An 11,179-nucleotide genomic window follows, 5' to 3' on the forward strand; every position below is an offset into this window, starting at 1 on the left:
GACTTTAACCCATCTCCCTTCGTTTTTTTCTCTGAGAGCGTGCTCCTAACCTACCAACCTCATCCACCCATACACCCCTACCTCATGCCACCCCCCCACACACACACACATCTCCCTTCCCTGCAGCATCAAGTCTCTACAAGATTAGGCACATCCTCTCCTCCTGAGGCCAGACAAGATAGTCCTCTTCTGCATATGTGCCAAAAGCCATTGACCAGCCCATGTATGCTCTTTGACTGGTGGCTTAGTCTCTGGGAATTCTGAGAGGTCAGGTTAGTTGATATTATTGGTCTTCCTGTGGGGTTTCCATCCCCTTGAGCTTCTACAATTCTTCCCCTAACTCTTGAATAGGAATCTTTGACCCCAATCCAATTGTTGTCTGTAAGTACCTGCATCTGTCTCAGTCAGACAGTATCAAGAACATACTTGACACTTCTGTCATTTTTGGTGCTAATTTATATAGTTTTATTATTCCATGTTACTTGTTTTGGATTCCCGTGAAACAATTCTACACCCTCTACTTGGACAGACTTAATCCACCTCTTCAATGGTGGGGCTGAAGAAGCACCACCAGATGGAGGAACTCCTCCACCAGGGAAGCCACCACTCATTTCTCCAGGCATGCCACCTGCACTCTGGTACTGCTTGGTAATGCTAGGGTTGCAGACCTTCTCCAGTTCTTTCTGTTGATGCTCAAATTCGTCCTTCTCTGAACTCTGGTTCTTATGCAGTCAACTGATGGTTTCATTGTACTTGTCAAGAATCTTCGGTTTGTCCTCATCATTGATCTTGCCTTGAAGTTTCTCATATTTAGTTGTAGCTTTCATGTTGAAGGCATAGAACGCCAGTGAATTCTTGGAGAAAACCTTATCCTTCTGCTACTCATCCTCAGGTTTGTACTTCTCAGCTTCTTGGACCATGCGCTCAATATCTGCCTTACTCAAGTGGCCCTTGTCATTGGTGATGATGAACTTGTTCTCCTTTCCTCTGCTTTATATTTATTAAATATTTTTATTTATATTTCAAATGTTATTCCCTTTCCCAGTTTCCTGTCCATAAGTCCTTCCCATCCCCTTCCCCCTTCTTCAATGAGGATGTTCCCCCTCCCTAAGCCCCTCCCCTTGCCAGTCTGGCATTCCCCTACACTGGGGGGTCCAGCCTTGGCAGGACCAAGGGCATCTCCTCCCATTGGTGCCCAACAAGATCATTCTCTGCTACATATGCAGCTGAAGCCATGGTTCTGTCCATGTATACTCTTTGATTGGTGGTTTAGTCCCTGGTAGCTGTGGTTGGTTGGTATTGTTCTTATGGGATTGCAAACCCCTTCAGTTTCTTCAGTCCTTTCTCTTACTCCTCCAATGGGGACCCATTCTCAGTTCAGTGGTTTCTTTCAAGCATTCACATCTGTATTTGTCATGCTCTGCCTGAGCCTCTCAGAAGACGGCTATATCGGGCTCCTGGCAGCATGGACTTTTTGGCTTCATCAATATTGTCTGCGTTTGGGGGCTGTATATATGCTCCCCAGGTAAAGCAGGCTATGAATAGTCATACCTTCAGTCTCTGCTCAAACCTTTGTCTTCATATCTCCTCCTATGAATATTTTTATTCCCCCTTTAAAGAAGAACTGAAGCATCCACACGTTGGTTGTCTTCCTCTGAGCTTCATGTGGTTTGTGGATTGTATCTTGGATAATACAAGCTTTTTGGCTAATATCCACTTATCAGTGAGTGCATACCATGTGTGCTTTTTGTGATTGGGTTATCTCATTCAGGATGACATTTTCCAGTTCCATCCATTTGCCTACGAATTTCATGAAGTCATTCCATTTGATAGCTGAGTAGTACTCCATCTGTGTAGATGTACCACATTTTCTGTATCCATTCCTCTGTTGAAGGGCATCTGGGTTCTTTCTAGCTACTGGCTAATATAAATAAGCCTATTATGAACATAGTGGAGCATGTGGCCTTGTTAGAGGTTGGAGCATCATTTGGGTATATGACCAGGAGTGGTATAACTGGGTCCTCAGTTAGTACTATATCCAGTTTTCTGAGGAATCTGCAGACTGATTTCCAGAGTGGTTGTACCAGCTTGCAATACCACCAACAATGGAGGAGTGTTCCTCTTTCCCTACATCCTCTCCAGAATCTGCTGTTACCTAGATTTCTTTTTATCTTAGACTGGTACAAGGTGGAATCTCAGGGTTGTTTTGATTTGCATTTCCTTGATGACTAAGGTTCTTCAACATTTCTTTAGGTGCTTCTCAGCCATTTGATATTGCTCAGCTGAGAATTCTTTGTATATAGCTAAGTATCCCATTTTTAATATAGTTATTTAACTCTCTGGAGTCTAACTTCTTGAGTTCTTTGTATATATTGGATATTAGAACTCTATCAGGTATAGGATTGATAAAGATCTTTTCCCAATCTATTGGCTTCCAGTTTTTCCTAATGGCAGTGTCCTTTGCCTTACAGAAGCTTTGCAATTTTATGAGGTCCCATTTGTCGATTCTTAGAGCATAAGCCATTGATGTTTTGTTCAAGAAATATTTCCCAGTGTCCATGCGTTCGAGGCTCTTCCCCACTTTTTCTTCATTAGTTTGAGTGTATCTGGTTTTATATATAGGTTCTTGATCCACTTGAACTTAACCTTTGTACAGGGAGATAAGAATGGTTCAATTTCCATTCTTCTACATGCTGACCTCAATTTGAACCAACACTATTTGTTGAAAATTCTCTTTTTTCCACTGGATGATTTTAGCTCTTTTGTCAAAGATCAAGTGACCATAGTTATGTAAGTTCATTTATGGGTCTTCAATTCTATTCCATTTATCTACCTGCCTGTCTCTGTACCAATACCATTGAGTTTTTATCACTATTGCTCTGACCTACAGCTTCAGGTAAATGATGGTGATTCCCCTGAAGTTCTTTTATTGTTGAGGATACTTTTTGCTATCCTGTTTTTTTGGTATTCCAAATGAATTTGCATATTGTTCTTTCAAACTGAATGAAGAACTGAGTAGGACTTTTGATGGGAATTGCATTGAATCTGTAGATTGCTTTTGGCAAAATGGCCATTTTTATTATATCAATTCTGCTGATTCGTGAGCAGGGAAGGTCTTTCGATCTTCTGAGATCTTCAATTTCTTTCTTCAGAGACCTGAAGTTCTTGTCATACATATCTTTCACTTGCCTGGTTAGAGTCAAACCAAGGTATTTTGGGACTAATGTGAAGGGTTTCATTGCCCTGATTTCTTTCTCAGCCTGTTTATCCTTTGAGTACAGAAAGGCTACTGATTTGTTTTATTTCTTTGAGTGTGTTTACATACTGGATTATGTTGATGGATTTTCATATTTTGAACCATCTCTTCAACCTTGAAATGGAGCCAACTTGGTCATGATGGATGATCTTTTAGATATGCTATAGGATTCAGTTTGCTAGAATTTTACATAGTATTTTTGTGTCAATATTCATAAGGGAAATTGGTCTGAAGTTCTCTTTTTTTGTTGGGTCTTTGTGTGGTGTAGGTATAACTGTAACTATGGCTTCATAGAAGAAATTGAGTAGTTTTCCTTCTGTCTCTCTTTTATGAAATAGTTTGGACAGTATTGGTATTAGGTCTGCTATGAAGTTCTGATAGAATTCTGCAATAAATCCATTTGTTCCTGGGCTTTTTTGGTTGGGAGACTTTTAATAACTGCTTCTAGTTCTTTAGGAGTTATGGGACTGTTTACATACTTTATCTGATCCTGATTTAACTTTGATGCCTGGTATCTTTCTAGAAAATTGTCCATTTACTCCAGATTTTGGAGTTTTGTTTAGTATAGGCTTTTGTATTAGGATCTGATGATATTTTAATTTCCTCAGATTCTCTTGCTATGTCTCCTATTTCATTCCTGGTTTTGTTAATTTGAATGGACTCTCAGTGCCCTCTAGTTAGTGTGGCTAAAGGTTTATCTATCTTTTTTATTTTCTCACAGAACTAGTTCCTGGTATTGTTGATTCTTTGTATACTTCTTTTAGTTTCTACTTGGTTGATTTCAACACTGAATTTGATTATTTTCTGCTGTCTACTCCTCTTGGGTGAATTTGCTTCTTTTTGTAATAAAGCTTTAATTGTGTTATCAAGTTGCTAATGTGTGCTCTCTTCTGTTTCTTTTTGGAGGCACTCGGAGCTATGAGATTTCCTCATAATACTGCATTCGTTATGTCCCAAAGTTTGGGAATGCAGTGCCTTCATTTTCATTAAATTCTAAAAAGTCTTTAATATATTTATTTCTTCCTTGACAAAGTTATCATTGAGTAGAGTGTTGTTCAACTTCCATGTGTATGTGGGCTCTCTGTTGTTTTTGTTGTTATTGAAGACCTCCCTTAGTCTATGGTGATCTGATAGGATGCATGGGATTATTTCAATCTTCTTGTATCTGTTGAGGCCTCTTTTCTGACAGATTATATGGTCAATATTGGAGAAGGTAACATGAGGTGCTGAGAAGAAGGTATATTCTTTTGTTTTAGAATGAAATGTATCAATATCTGTTAAATCCATTTGGTTCATAATTTCTGTTGGTTTCTCCATGTCTCTGCTTAGTTTCTGTTTCCATGATCTGCTCATTGATGAGAGTGGGGTGTTGAAGATTCCTTCTATTATTATTTCAGGAACAATGTGTGCTTTGAGCTTTAATAAGGTTTCTTTAATGAATGTAAGTGCCCTTTTATTTGGAGCATATATATTCATGATTGAGAGTTTATCTTGCTGCATTTTTCCCTTGATGAAAATGAAGTAACCTGCCCTATCATTTTTGATAACTTTTGGTTGAAAGTCATTTTTATTCAATATTTGAAAGGCTACTTCAACTTGTTTCTTTGGACGATTTGCTGGGAAAATTGTTTTCCAGCCTTTTCCTCTGAGATAGTGTCTGTCTTTGTCCTTGAGATGTGTTTCCTCTATGCAGCAAAATGCTGGGTCTTCTTTAAGTATCCAGTCTGTTAGTGTATGCTTTTAAAAATTGAGTCCATTGATGTTAAGAGATATTAAAGAATTGTGGTTGTTGTTTCCTGTTATTTTTGTTATTATTTCCTATGAAATTTTGTTTGGCTCTCTTCTTTTGGGTTTATTGCAAGATGATTACTTCTTGCTTTTCCCCTCCTTGTATTAGAGTTTTCCATCTATTATCCTCTTTAGGTCTATATGTGTGGGAAGATATTATATAAATTTGGTTTTGTCATGGAATATCTTTGTTTCTCCATCTATGTTAGTTGCAAGTTTTGCAGGATATAGTAGCCTGTTCTGGCATTTGTGTTCTCCTAGGGTCTGCATGACATCTGCCCAGGATCTTCTGTCTTTCATAGTCTCTGGTGAGAAGCTGGTATAATTCTAATAGGTCTGCCTTTATATTGTGCTTGACCTTTTTCCCTTACTGCTTTTAATATTCTTTCATTGTTTTCCATGTTTGGTGTTCTGATTATAATGTGACAGAAGGAATTTCTTTTCTGGTCATCTATTTGGAGTTCTGTAGGCTTCTTGTACATTTATGGGCATATCTTTCTTTAGGTTAGGGAAGTTTTCTTCTTTAATTTTGTTGAAAATATTTACTGACCCTTTAATTTGTGAGTCTTTGCTCTCTTCTATAGCTATTATCCTTAGGTTTGATCTTCTCATTGTATCCTGGATTTCTGGATGTTTTTGGGTTAGGAACCTTTTGTGTTTTACATTTTCTTTTAAGCTTGTGTCGATGTTTTCTACAGTATCTTCTGCCCCTGAGACTCTCTCTTCTATCTTATGTATTCTGTTGGTTATGCTTGCATCTATGATGCCTGATCTCTTTCCGAGGTTTTTCATCTCCAGGGTTGTCTCCTGTTTTGATTTCTTTATTGTCTCTATTTTCATTTTTAAACCCTGGATGCTTTTTTTTTCAATTCTTTCACCTATTTGGTTGTGTTTTTTCTGTAATTCTTTAAGGGACTTTTGTGTTTCCTCTTTAAGGGCTTCTACTTGTTTACTTATGATGTCCTGTATTTCTTTATGGGAGTTATTTATGTCTTTCTTAAAGTCTTATATCATCATCATGTGATGTGATTTTAAATCCAAATCTTGTTTTTCTGGTGTGTTTGTGTATCCACTATTTGCTTTGGTGGGAGACCTGGGCTCTGATGATATTAATTAGTCTTGATTTCTTTTTCTTTGTTTTCTGGAACTGCCTCTCGCCATCAGGTTGTTTCTAGCATTAGCTTGCCTTCCTGTCCCAGACTGTCCCGGGTTTATGTGTCCTGAGGCCTGTAGTTCGTTCGCTTGGAGCAGAAGAGTTGGTCTTACCTCTGCTCTTAGGTCTTTCAGTACTTCTGGTGACTGGTTTTCAGCTCTGGACATAGGGAGAAAATTCCTGTGCTCTTATCTACAGCAGAAATGTTAAGGATACTGTTGACATCAATGTCAAAAATAACCTCAATCTGAGGAACCCGATGAGGTGCTAAAGGTATGCCTGTTAGCTCAAATTTTCCAAGCAGGTTGTTGTCCTTGGTAATGGCCCTTTCACCTTCATACACCCAGATGAGTACACCTGGATGGTTGTCAGAGTAGGTGGTGAAAGTCTGAGTCTGCTTGGTGGGAATGGTGGTATTGTGCTTGATAAGGACAGTCGTGACTCCACCAGCAGTTTCAATCCTAAGGCAAAGAGGATTAACATCCAAAAGCAGCAAATTCTGAACATTTCTCTGACTTATCTCCAGATAGAATGACTGCCTGGACAGCTGCACCATAGGCAACAGCTCCATCTGGGTTTTCTTCTTTTCCTTTGCAGAAGTCTTGCAGAAGTTTTTGAATCTTGAGGTTTCTGGTACAACCACACACAAGACAATATCATGGATCTGTGACTTGTCCAGTTTGGCATCTCAAAGGACCTTCTCTAGAGGGTCTAGTGTACCACAGAACAGATTGCATTCAATTTCTCAAATCAAGTATGGGTAATGGAGGTATAGAAGTCAATTCCCTCATAGAGAGAATCAATCTCATTATTGGCCTGGGAGCTGAAGGAGAGGGTGTGCTTGACCAACTCACAGGTAGTGCAGAGATGCCGGATAGCTCTCGTGCTCTCACTGTTGTCCTTTTTGTGCTTTCTCTTGAAACCAACAATAAAATGTTTGACACTCGGTTGTCAGTCTTCTGCAACCCAGTAGGTGTCTCTAGCTGTTGATTTGACTTCAAAGATTCCATCCTCAATAGTGAGGATTGACAGATCAAAATTGCCACCTCCCAAGTAAAAAAAATCAGCACATTCTTTTCAGGTTCGACTTTCTTATCTAAGCCATAAGCAATAGCAGTAGCAGTTGGTTCATTGGGTAATTCTAAGTACATTGAGGCCAATAACAGTTCCAGCATCTTTAGTTGCCTATTGCTGAGGGTTATTGAAATAAGCTGGAACTGTTACCTCAGCATTAGTAAGAGTCTTCCCAAGGTAAACTTCTGCAATTTCTTTCATCTTTGTCAGAACTTCCTCTGGATAGAAACTTTTTGTCTCCTCTTCGTATTCGACTTGGACCTTGGGCCTGCCTGCATCATTCACCACCATGAAGGGCCAGTGCTTCATGTCAGACTGAACAGCAGCAGCAGGAAACCTACATCTGATCAGACATTTGGCACCAAAAACTATGTTGGTGGGGTTCATTGCAACCTGATTCTTGGCCACATCCCCAATTAATCTTCTGTGTCAATAAAAGCAACATAGCTCAGCATGGTACAGTTACGCTGGTCATTGGCAATTATTTCCACCTTTTCATGCTAGAAGACACCCACACAGGAGTAGGTGGTGCCAAGATCAATGCCAACTTCATGTCCCTTAGACATGGTGTCTTGAATGTAGGCCTGGCTGTGTTGATGACCAGGCTACCCAAAAGCCCAAGAGTTGGCTCCGCGTTCAGTGAGTGACTTTTGTCATTCTTAAGAGTGTGAAATATTGGCAGGCTTCCGGCCGGCCGCGCCGGATGAGGCAGGGGCTGGCGACGGCGTTGTGGGCCATGGGGCCGCGGCCGGGTTAGGGCGCGGCGATGTCGGGCTACGCGCGGCGGCAGGGCGCGCCCCCACTATCGCGGACGCGGAGCCTCGTAGTTCCCGACGGTGACAAACTTGAAGACCTTGAAGAAGCCAATCCATTCTCCTTCAAAGAGTTTTTGAAAACCAAGAACCTCAGCCTGTCAAAAGAAGACACAGCCACCAGTCGAATTTACCCGAAGGAGGCCTCGAGGCACCCACTGGGACTAGAGCACAACTCCCCTGTCTCCCAGCCCATGGGATATGGCCTGGAATATCAGCAGCCATTTTTTGAAGACCCAACAAGAGCCAGCAACCTAGAGGAGGATGAAGAGGACGGGTGGAGCAGAGCCTACCTGCCGTCTGCCGTGGAGCAGACTCACTCCACGAGAGCCACGCAGAACTCATCGCCCTGTGGCACCTACCTTTCCTTCTTTTCCAACGCGTCAGAGCTGGCAGGTCCTGAGTCTTTGCCCCCATGGACACTGAGTGACACTGACTCCAGGCTCTCCCCAGCGTCTCCAGCTGGGAATCCTAATGTAGACTTTGCAGCTCATGAAGAATCCTTAGGGGACAGACACCTGCGGACGCTGCAGTTAAGTTACGAAGCACTGAAAGATGAAAACTCTAAGCTCAGAAGAAAGCTAAGTGAGGTTCAGAGCTTCTCTGAAACTCAAACAGAAATGGTGAGGACGCTCGAACGGAAGTTGGAGGCGAAGATGATCAAGGAAGAGAGTGACTTCCATGACCTGGAGTCAGTAGTCCAGCAAGTCGAACAGAACCTCGAACTGATGACCAAACGGGCTGTAAAAGCAGAAAATCATGTCATGAAGCTGAAACAGGAAGTAAATTTGCTCCAGGCACAGCTCTCCAACTTCAAGCGAGAAAACGAAGCCCTGCGGTCAGGCCAGGGTGCCAGCCTTACCGTGGTGAAGCAGAACACCGATGTGGCCTTGCAGAACCTCCATGTTGTCATGAACAGTGCACACGCATCTATAAAGCAGCTGGTGTCTGGAGCAGAGACACTGAACCTTGTTGCTGAAATCCTCAAGTCTATCGACAGAATTACTGAAGTTAAGGATGAGGCAGACTCTTGAGAACACGACCTGCCGCCGGGTCCCGGCACCTCTGCACCGATGGCACCACACAGCTTCCAACTGTGCTCCTAACTAAGCAGTCCTCACCAAACCATCTCACAGCCTAAGCACGTGACCGGGCACCTGCAGTACAGGGCTCCTTTCCACCGGTTGCACCTAACAGTTTACATGAAGTCCTTTGGGGAAGTCCCACTGTTTGATAGACTCACTGATTTACTGGAAGACATTTTTATAAAACCCAGCAATTTTTAGAAAGCACTAAAGCTGAAACAACAGTTTGGTAAAAAGCTTCTTCCACTGTCCCTCAGATTTACTATAGGATGAGCTCGGGCTCAGGGCCAGTTTTACTAAGCAGAACACTAAGTGAGCCAGTGTGGAAGCGAGCAGCCTGTACAGGACTCTTGCTGTCACTCTGCCTCACGAACAGACGTTGACATTGTGGCCTTCACGGACGGCTCCTGCTGTCAGCAGCCTCACCGAGGCAGCACCACTCGGTAGATGCTGCTGTCCTACCAGGACCCGAGTACCAAAGTCACAGACTGCATTGCAGAGCGTCACACACGCACTACTCTGGGCTACCAGCTTCGGGAAGCCATTTGAGGCTGTTGGTTTTGATGAGTGTTAATGTGTCAGTGCATCTTTTGCATAGTGCGGTTCAGACTGGAATTAGAGCACACACCTACCTGCCTCAGGTCAGCACCAGTTCTTTGGGCTGGCTGGCTGGTTTTGAAGGACAAGCAGACAAAAGCAGCACCCTGTGCTGTGCTGAGGGGTCAGGGTTTGGGGACCACTTTCCTATAGATTTTTTAAATTTCCCTCTTCCCCTCCTGTTGAGATCAACAGCTTTCTTATCTAAATAAATCTTGAAGATCATTTAAAAAAAAAAGAGTGTGAAATATTTCTGCTGGACAGTAAAATTGGTAGCTGCTTCTCAGGTCAGACCCAAACAAGAGTATTTATAGCACAAATTGACTAAATACAACTTTAAAATCCACACCATGTTCAAGAATTGGAATTTTAAACACTAAACACTCGTAAACCACTAAGACTTTGAGAGTTCCCACTTAACACAAAGGGAGACTCTTTAAGTAAAGTAAACAATAAATACAAAGTTATCATGTAATATTTTGTTGATTGCTATATTAGATATAATCGCTTCTCGGCATTTTGGCTAAGATCAAGTATGGTATATTAGGTATATTCCCCTTAATCTCATCTCTAAGTTACTAAGCAAATGATGATGTGTCAAACATTTGCCAAGATTTTGTTTTCATGATAGCTATGCTCATTTTGCACCCATGGGCTCATGTGAGCAGTTGTATAGTATCTTTCCTAGAATGAAGAACCCCATTCCAAAAACCAAACATGTCAGGAATATGTGATGTTGTCCAGATTTGTAGTATCCTACTACATATACAATTTAAACATTTTCTCCCAGTTTATACATATTGTCTCTGTATGTTTTCACAGTATCTATAGACAAATATCTTTATTTGTTGCTGTGTTTCCTAATGTCCCACACTCTATGTTTATTCATATTTATCAATAAATATGAAAACTTGCATGAGTACTGGAGGGATCATCTTAAGTTAAATTATTGTTAAAGAAAAATGTATATTAATTCTCATATATTACATTTACATGTTTAGAATTTTACTCATCATACTATTGTTATGATGTGTATAATGAAAGTTAAACATTCTGACTAAACTAACAATTTGACTAAATGGAAATAAATATTTTTCTAGTGACCCTCGAAGTTAGAGTTGATAACCTCTGAAATCTATTCAAGATTTTAAATGAATGTTTTATTTTTCCTTCTCATAGGAATTCAAATGGCATAGAAAAATAAATAACTCTTCATGTAGGCTCTGTGGATAATGCAGTAACCTCAAGACTCAACTTCTGACTTTCATGGTCATCCTCCATACTGGCACAGGTCCAGTTAAAAGGAAAAAAAATGTTATAAGCTTTGGCTAAGCCATGACATCTCTGTCACTTTCCCAGTATAATGACAGAAAGACTTATTGTCAAAGGAAATGAGCATACATTTACATAGTAA

At 41.0% G+C, this 11,179-nt stretch overlaps 2 pseudogenes across 1 annotated transcript; one reads left to right on the forward strand and one right to left on the reverse strand.

Annotated features, from left to right (window-relative positions):
* Positions 1 to 451: 451 nt before the first annotated feature.
* Hspa8-ps3 (heat shock protein family A (Hsp70) member 8, pseudogene 3) lies at positions 452 to 7,837 on the reverse strand (annotated as a pseudogene).
* Positions 7,838 to 7,948: 111 nt separating this feature from the next.
* On the forward strand, positions 7,949 to 10,003 carry Entr1l2 (endosome associated trafficking regulator 1 like 2; annotated as a pseudogene). Its single transcript, XR_015639715.1, has one exon. The product of XR_015639715.1 is annotated as an endosome associated trafficking regulator 1 like 2 (transcript).
* The last annotated feature ends 1,176 nt before the right edge of the window (positions 10,004 to 11,179 follow it).

Source organism: Rattus norvegicus, chromosome 16, assembly GCF_021556685.1.
Source record: "Rattus norvegicus strain SHRSP/BbbUtx chromosome 16, alternate assembly SHRSP_T2T, whole genome shotgun sequence".
NCBI classification, from domain to species: domain Eukaryota; kingdom Metazoa; phylum Chordata; class Mammalia; order Rodentia; family Muridae; genus Rattus; species Rattus norvegicus.